Raw genomic sequence first — 9,488 nt, 5'->3', positions numbered from 1 at the left:
TTACCGCTAGCACCTCCTAGAAAGCCTCTGTCCTAGGTGAAGCAAAATGTATGTAGGATGAAAAGAAGTCCCTCTTGTGGATGATGGAATCTTAAATGACCCTACTTTTTTAAGTCTTAAATTTCACTACTGGAATTACACAACTTTCACAAATGTCAGGCTATTAATTAACATTGATCTGGATGCATTGAAGCCTATACACTTAGTAAAGATATAGAAAATATGAAGAATCTGAACAGTTTAATTAGTAAGTTTGGTTAAATAGAGAGATAGAGAATACTGAACACCCCCAAACAATAATATATGTTCGTTTAAAGCACTCATACTTAGCAGGCATCAGTGGTAGGCAGAATTTTACAATGGTTCCCAAGAGCCTGACTTCTGGCATACACATTGCTTCTCCTGGTTATTCAAATACTGATGTTGTAAGAGGATTTTACAGATAGGATTAACATCTCAAATCAGTTGATCTTTCTGTTGTTTTGGTCATTCAGCAGCTCAGTCACGTCCAACTCTTTGCAACCGCATGGACTGCAGCATGCCAAGTTTCTTTGTCCTTCACTATCACCTGGAGGTAGCACAAATTCATGTCCATTGAGTTGGTGATGCTATAAGAGAGGGATATTATCCATTTGGATTTAACTTAATTCAATGAGCCCTTTAAATCTGAGTCTGCAGTATAGAGACAAAGTCAGAAATTCAAAGCATGAGAAAAATTTGATTCTAAAGAGATTTTCTGTCACTGAATTTGAAGATGGAGAGAGTAACAAGACTTGGAATACAGGTGGACTCCAGGAGCTGAGAGCTGGCAAAGAAATGGGAACCTCAGTCCTACACCTAACAAGGAACTGAATGCTACCAGAAAGAAGAATGAGTTCAGAAGCATATTCTATCCTGGTTCCTCTACTCAGCTAACACAGTGGTTTCCACACTGTGAGAACCTGAGTACCCAGATTTCTGAGCTAAATGGCTAATAATGTTAATTAAGTCTTTAAGTTTGAGATAATGTTATGTGGCAGTACAAAGCTAATGCAGTATCAAACAATTTATAAAACACAGCCATTATCTCTGATTAAAATTTAATAAAGTCAGAAATGATAAAATATGCTCCTCAAAGTCCCATAAATCTGCAATTTTTTTAAAAAAGTAATTCTAAATAGCCCACGATTCAAAGGACAAAACAAAACAGGCATTACAAATATTGAGAAATAAATGATAAAGGTATACTGTGTCCATGGATAAGAAAAGTTAATAAAATATACAAGTCAATTCTCTGTAAATTGAATCCACTGATTCCATACAATTCCTTTAATACATCCAAAAAATTCTGGTGAATTTTTTTGTCAAAATTTGGTGGAAAAAAGCAAGTTGATCCAAATGTTCCTGCAGGCAATTGTTTTTCAAATTTCTTATTGAAAAGAAAGAAGCTGCAGTAAACAATCTTGGGGTTCCCTTGGTGGCTCAATGGTAAAGAATCCTCCTGCCAATGCCGGAGTTAGGGGTTCGATCCTTGATCCAGGAAGATTCCCACTGCCATGGAGCAACTAAGCCCGTGAGCCACGACTACTGAACCTGTGCTCTAGAGGCCAGGAACTGCAACTACTGCCACCCTTGAGTTCTAGGAGCCATGCTCTGCAACATGAGAAAGCAAAAGTTGCTCAGTTCCGTCCGACTTTTTCTGACCCCATGAACTATAGCCTTCCAGGTTCCTCTGTCCATGGAATTCTCCAGGCCAGACTACTGGAGTGGGTAGCAGTTCCCTTCTCCAGGGGATCTTCCCAACCCAGGAATCGAACTGGGGTCTCCTGCATTGCAGGTGAATTCTTTACCAGTGGAGCTACCGGGGAAGCCCAACAAGAGAAACCACCACAATGAGAAGCCTGAGCACCATACTAGAGAGTAGACCCTGCTCACTGCAACTAGAGAGAGAAAAATCCACACAGCAATGAAGATCCAGCACTACCAAATATAAATAAATAAATTTGTTATTTTTTTAAATTTTAAAACATTTTTGTCCATAGCAATATGAGAGCTTTTGTGAGAATATTAAAAGACAAATGAAGAGGACCCTGCACTTAGCCCCTCCCATGGGAACAGCAAAATTGCAACTATTGGTGAGAATCACCTGAAGACTAGCAGAGGATTTTGTTGGTTTTCTTTTTCTCAACTGAGAGTATAAAGGAGGAACCACGCTAATATGGATAGGAGAAGCAGAGACAACTCTAGTCAGGGACTACACGATCAAGTAGGTGACCCACAAACAGGAAGATATCACAGCTGCAGAGATTCTCCCTAAGGCAAAAGGTCTAAGCTTCACACTTAGAGGGCTCCCCAAGGTGGTATGTAATAATCTAAATTTCTTTATTTCCCAAAATTGTTTTAAATTATTATCTGATAAGTGGTTTATTTTTGTTTTTATTGAAAAAAATCATTTTAGTTAAATAATTGTAGGAAAATAATCATTACAGCTTTATTGTGTGGTCTGAGAATTAGCCTTTAAAATGTCTTTTGTATGTTTTGGAATTTATTGAGAGAATGTTTTGATTATCTAGTTTATAGATTACATGTGTCCCTTTGCACTTCCATTTTTATTTGCATTCTAATTGATTTTCTTCATATATTCAATATTATAGCATTGAATAAAGATTAATAATTAATTATTACTACATATATTGTGGATTTTTTTAAGGATCACATCATATTACTCATGTTTTTATTATTTTCTTTGTATTAGGATGTTTTGACAGCTTATGCCTGGGAAGAGACTAAACCTGCTGGGGGCTAAGCCATTTTTTGAAGACAGCAAAGGATTCAGCTAGAATCATGCATTTTTTTCCCCCAAACACTAACCTTGGAGGTGATATGAAACATGAGCATGCTACAATATATTTGGAAGCTTTTAAGAGAGTAGATCCTAAGAGTTCTGATCAAAAGAAAAAAAAAGTATTGTTTTCTATTATTTTTTGGTGTGTATATATATATATATATGATGATGGACATTAACTAAACTTACCAACGTAATTATTTTGCAATATATTTTTCAAGTCAATATGTTATACACTTTAAAATTACACAGCACAGTCTGAAAATTGTGAAAGCGTAGTGAGTGTTAGTTGCTCAGTCATGTGAGAAACTCACCAGGCTCCTCTCCTCTGTCCATGGAATTCTCCAGGCAAGGATACTGAAGTGGATTGCCATTCCTTATATCCCAGTAAAACTGAAAGAAAAAAAAAAAATCCTCTAAAGCAAAGGAGCCCCGAGTCCTCCTAAAAATTTGATAATTCTGAATTGATTGGCAGATGGTGGAAGAAGGAAATATAATTCCTCCTTGATTTAGCGGGAGCAGGTTTCTACCATTCTTAGGAGAATTGCATGAGCAGGGCCACATGAGTTTCCCCAAACAGAATTATAGTTTCAAGGTTGTGGAAGTGACTCCAAGTTTTGGATGAATATTAGTCAAAGTATGAATATGAATATTCATCCTAATTGTTGGTAGAGGTATGAGATTTCATCTTCTATTGTGTCTTCATAGGAATTTCAGAGGAAATTTGAAAGATCTAATTGGATTTTGAGTTTGAGATGCTTGGCATTAAAAAAAAAAGGTCTTAGCTAAAACCATAGTCAAATCCAGCCTCTAAGGCTATAAAGCTGAAAAGGTTAAAGTTATGTGGGTCACTTTAATAGCAAGAAGAGATGTACTGACTCTTGGGACTTCCTTGGCAGTCCAGCCACTAAGACTTTGTGCTCCTGGTACAGGGGTTCTGGGTTTGATCCCTGGTGAGAGAGCTAGATCCCACATACCATGCCACAACTGACAGTTCCCATGCCACCATTAAGATTCTACATGCCGAGGACTTTTCTGGAGGTAGAGTGAATAAGAATCTGCCTGCCAGTGCAGGGGCCACGGGTTCCGTCCCTGATCAGGGAAGATTCCACGTGCTGTGGAGCAGCTGAACCCATCATGCCCCACAACTCCTGAAGCCCACACACCTGAGAGCCTGTGCAACAGAGGAAGCCACCACAAGGAGAGCCAGACCACCACAGAGAAGAGTAGCCCCCACTTGCTGTAACGAGGGAAAGCCTGGGAGCCGCAATAAAGACTCAGTATAGCCAAAATAAATACATACATAAAATTACTTTTTAAAAAACATGACCCTGCATGCTGCAACTAAGACCGGATGAAACTAAACTACCAAGTATTGGCCTTCAGAATAAATGGGTTTAAGTGCTGGCTTCACCAACCAGTAGGTGGGAGGCCTCAGGCACATCACTCAATCCCTCTGTACCTCACTTAAGGTGTCCGTACAATGGGGATAACAATGACAAGTACAATAAGAACAATGAAAAATTACCAGCACATTGAAAATATCCAAAGGGTGGTAGTTGCTACTGGGATGAGATATAGGAGGGTTTTTTTCGTTGTTGTTATCACTCTCGTATGATTTGCTTTTCCTTCTGGGTAACTGTGGTGATTGGCCAGCAAAAGCAAGCTCAAGTCGAGTCCCAGGGCACTGGTCAGCATGAGCTCGGTTAACTGTATACATAGATTATGAAGTACTTAGTTGATTTACACATTTCTGCAGCTGAACAAAAATATTTACTGGGCAGATTCAATTGAATTTAAACAATCAGATTAAAAGCAGCCCAGAGGCTGCCCTTCAACTCAACGAGGGACAAGTTGCCTTGTTCTGGATAGCAAAATCATGCTAGCTGCTTGGCTAATTTAATGGTAACTTGAGGAGGTGTGATTAGAACTGCAAAGGGGACAGAAATATTTGAGAAGGAGGGCTTGTCTCTTTATACTGAATTCACATTGCAGCTCTGGAAACAGACTTCCCTTACGAATTCAGAGCATCTGAGATAAGGATCGAAAAGTCTGAAAGAGGGAGCATGGGCTCAAACTTGGAGGAGGTAGGAAGTTTTAAGTTTCTACAACAGGTTAGTGCCATCTAATAAATAAGTCATTCTTTCAAAGGCCCTGTGGTAAATTAGCCCTTTGTAATTCAGATCAGAATTTCTTATAAATGTAAGTTTATATTTGGTGATCAGGTGATCAGCTTCCCAGGTGGGCTGCATAAGCATTTCTGATCCAAAGAGCATAATGTGACAAGCGCCATAGTCAAACAATGTTAAACCCAATAAAACCATGTTCTGTTCCATAGCTGGACTTTGTTCATTTTAGCTTGCTTGCTTGCTTTTCAGATAGTCCATATAAAATTTAATTTCCTTCAGATATTGTTTTTAAAACAGTACTTAATAGCCATAAGGAATATAATAAATGGCTTTCTTCTATGGATCTTCTAACACCTTCTAGTTTAAATTATATTGGCTGAATTCACTTAGCTATATCATGGGAAATACTGCTTAACCCCAAATTTACTGGACTATGTTCCATAGCTCAGTATTTCAAGAGATGTGCATAAGCAAAAGAAATAAAAGCAACTTTGTAGAATAAATTTGGGCAATGTAGTATACTAAAACTCACTCTTGGAGAATCACAATGCACATTCAGTTACTAAAGTTTAACATTCTAAGTTAGAGAAACCTGTTAAACTTCATGCCATCAGTTGTCATTAAACTTAATTTCGATAAATCACGTTTTTCTTTTATATTACCCTAATTAAAATCCTGAAAATGTGGCCAGTAAAACACTAGCTTTCATTTCCACACAGTAGTGTATGTGCTGCATACAACCCACAGGAAAATAACAGTGCATCGCATACCTGGTCAGTTACATTCAGTACTATCATAATGAAAATAATAAACTACGATTGTACTACAGAGAACTTGACTGTGTATCAGACTGTCTTGATTATAGATAAGACATTATAGTATATAATTATGATTATATCTAACAGATTATTCAGAGGGAAATAAAATTCATGGTTTTGTGGAAAGAGACTGTAACCCCTCTTCCTTCTATTCCTGAAGTTTGAACTATGACTTTCAGGAGAACATCTTTCCCAACGACTAGGTACCCACAGGGGACCTGGCTCAGAAACACTTGGGTTTGCTTGTAAGCAGGGGACTATTAATTTATACTGACAGTCTTGCTGCTGAAAAATACTCTCTCCAGTAAATAGATACATTGGCTGTTTTAGGATTTCCGATATTATTTCCTTCTTCTTTTCTCAAAGAAATAATTGGTCTAGTCCCTTCACAGCCTTCCTTATTCTGAAAATGTATATTAAAAACCCTGTCCCCGTGTAAGTGTATAAAAATAAGCTTGAGTTAGGGTCCCAAGTTCTGAGGGAGAGCATTTTGAATGGAGATTTCATAGTCAGCTGATGGTAGAACACTTTAGGCAGTGAAAAGTCCAGTTCCTTCTTGTACTGGAGATTTGTATTCTGGCTGAACAAGGCCAGGAAATTCGGAGGGCAGGGGGGGATTCGCCATGCAACAGGGATACCTGCAAGCGCTGCTGAGCTGGCCCAAAAAGGCCAAGATCTCATGTGTAGTCCTGGCAGTCCTGCTGAAGACCAGCAGCTCTCTTTGGCTTATTTAATTACCTCCCTAGCTGGTGAAGTCTATGCAGCTTTCTATGGTACTTGAGAACTGCCGACACCAAAGGTTTTGGTTTCATGTACTTGAACTCAAATATTTCAGTGGTGAATCAGTCCTGAAAAATGGGAGGTGGGTAAGGTAGGGAGTGTTTATAGAAGACATTTCATCACCACTAGTCAAACATGCCTCTTTGTTGGTTCAGGAGGGCCTGGTATGTTCCTCTTTGAAGGGGATGCTCAGGGAGCCAAAAAGCTTCCAGCCTGGAGCTCCGCTCTAGGGAAGGGCCATGGCTATTTGCACACAGGGAACCCGCAGGACTAGTTGCATTGGAATGTTGACAGTCTTGGGGAAATGGCTTTATGTCTTTCCGCAGGGAGAGAAAAAACACTTGGTAGATCTATGTAAAGAAAGCCTGAGGCTCTTTTGGGGCTGCTGCAGAGAAATTTTCCTTCTGCCTGGCTTACTTATTGTCTTTATAATTGAAGTATTTCTTTTAAAGGTTTCCCAGTTGCAGAACCCCAAAGATGAGGTCAAGAAACTTGTAAAGTCAGAAAAGCAGTACTGCTGATATCAATGGTATTCAGGTTTGGTTGGAAGATGAGATTATGGGATTTCTTTGGCTTGGGTACATCACTTGGACCATAAGTGTTAGAAACCCAGGCCCTACATGGCAGTCCTATGAGCCCTCAGCCTCCAGGTGAAGAAGAGTTGGCACCATGGTCCCGAGCGCCCTGCCAGCCTCCCGACACAGAAGTCACCTAAACAGCTTGCTGTCCTTCTCGGGGTGTGGCACTATGCATGGCAGAGGGGTCTGAAGAGGATTGCATTTAGAAAAACCATAGCCAAGCCATGCCAAGAAACACAAACCCAGAGGAAATATCTTAAGAAAATAAACAGAGCTACTGAGTCAAACATACAAAGCACGAAAGCGGAACAAAAGATTATTTGAGGGCTGAGGTTTGAACGTTTTGAAGCCACACATGTGACAGGCCAGCCCAAGAACATGAGGAGTCTCACAGCTGTGTAAGCGTTGAGGCAGCCTGCTCCCGCCAGGAGCTCACCAGCCGGTGAGGCTCCGAACCAGCCCACCGAGCTAGCTGACTGTGCACTTGAGCTCAGCCTGGAGCTATGCAGAAACAGAGCTCCACCATCACTGGGCCACACAAATACAGACATGGCTGACAGGACTAATCCCACCAGCTGAGTAGCTCCTGTTTCATCCATTTAAGTCTTCTCCAGGCCTGAGATTGTCAGTCATATTGTTCATGGGGTTCTCAAGGCAAGAATACTGAAGTGGTTTGTCATTCCCTTCTCCAGTGGACCATGTTTTGACAGAACTCTCCACCATGACCTATCCATCTTGGGTGCCCCTACATGGCATGGCTCATAGTTTCATTGAGTTAGACAAGGCTATGATCCACATAATCAGTTTGCCTACAAAGGTCCATCTAGTCAAAGCTATGGTTTTTCCGGTAGTCATGTATGGATGCGAGAGTTGGACTGTGAAGAAAGCTGAGCAAAGAAGAATTGATGCTATTGAGCTGTGGTGTTGAAGAAGACTCTTGGGAGTCCCTTGGACTGCAAGGAGATCCAGCCAGTCCATCCTAAAGAAAATCAGTCCTGAATGTTCATTGGAAGGACTGATGCTAAAGCTGTAATGTCAATACTTTGGCCACCTGATGTGAAGAACTGACTGATTGGAAAGACCCTGATGCTGGGAAAGATTGAGGGCAGGAAGAGAAGGGGATGACAGAGGATGAGATGGTTGGATGGCATCACCAACTCAATGGACATGAGTTTGTGTAAACTCCAGGTGTTGGTGACGGACAGGGAAGCCTGGTGTGCTGCAGACCATGGCGTCAGAAAAAGTAGGACATGACTCAGTGACTGAAGTGAACTGACTGAGGCCTTAGTTTGTTCAGGAACCCTAAAGAACATCTAAGTTTATAAAATGATGCTAGGGAAATATGCATGTTGGATTTTACAAGTTTGGCTATCAGAACTTCTAACCAAGTACCTGCACATCAGTATGACACTGTCCCCAGAATCCTGGAATTCTAGCATTGAATTTGTTGGGCTGGATCATCTCACTGCCTAAAGATGTCAACTCTGTAAAATAGACATGAGTTGGATATACGTCAAGGTCAAGTGTGTGTTCTAATGAATAGAAGAAGTGAAGTCGCTCAGTCGTGTCCGACTCTTTGTGACCCCATGGACTGTAGCCTACCAGGCTCCTCAGTCCATGGGATTTTCCAGGCAAGAGTACTGGAGTGGGTTGCCATTCCCTTCTCCAGGGGATCTTCCCAACCCAGGGATCGAACCTGGGTCTCCCGCATTGTAGGCAGACGCTTTACCGTCTGAGCTACCAGGGAAGCCCAGTGAATAGAAGGAGGCTGCAGAACCCAATAACTTCTATGAGAGAGTAATGCCTCAGTGGCACTGAATCTGAATATAGTTGGTATAACTAGAGGGCTGTTTGAACCAATTCCCTGAGACACAGCAGAATGCGTCTCACCAACATGCACTATGATACCATGCCATTGGTTTTCATGAGGGTTTCAGTAAAGCATCTGCTATGTGAAAACCACACTAAATTTCTTGTAAAACTATTGTCAAGAACATAACTATATCTGACTGCAAGTTATTTTTGTGAGTAAAGGCTAGAAAACTCTTGAGGAATGGGTGCATTTCCTCTACTCTGTTGAGGAAGTTTATCAGATTTTTCCTTGCTGCTTGGTTGCCAGGAAACTCCTGCATACATGTCATAATGGTAACTCTATCACTTCTACAATCAGGCAGGAAAGAAAGAAGAGGCCAAAACTGTACTGATCATGAAAGTTATGGAGCTATGATTATGACACTTATACATTTGCAGAAGTGTGTGTGTGTGTGTGTGTGTATGTGTAAAACCTGGGATTAGGATGAAAAATCAGGACGTATCACTTCAATTAGTAAGATAATAACTCTCATAAATATATGGTCAT

At 40.6% G+C, this 9,488-nt stretch overlaps 1 non-coding gene across 1 annotated transcript; it reads right to left on the bottom strand.

Annotated features, from left to right (window-relative positions):
* Positions 1-8,804: 8,804 nt before the first annotated feature.
* TRNAC-ACA (transfer RNA cysteine (anticodon ACA)) lies at positions 8,805-8,876 on the bottom strand. Its single transcript has one exon. It is a non-coding gene; the product is annotated as a tRNA-Cys (tRNA).
* Between the last annotated feature and the right edge of the window lie 612 nt (positions 8,877-9,488).

Source organism: Budorcas taxicolor, chromosome 11 (assembly GCF_023091745.1).
Source record: "Budorcas taxicolor isolate Tak-1 chromosome 11, Takin1.1, whole genome shotgun sequence".
NCBI lineage: Eukaryota > Metazoa > Chordata > Mammalia > Artiodactyla > Bovidae > Budorcas > Budorcas taxicolor.
This window is presented reverse-complemented; position numbering and strand designations above follow the sequence as displayed.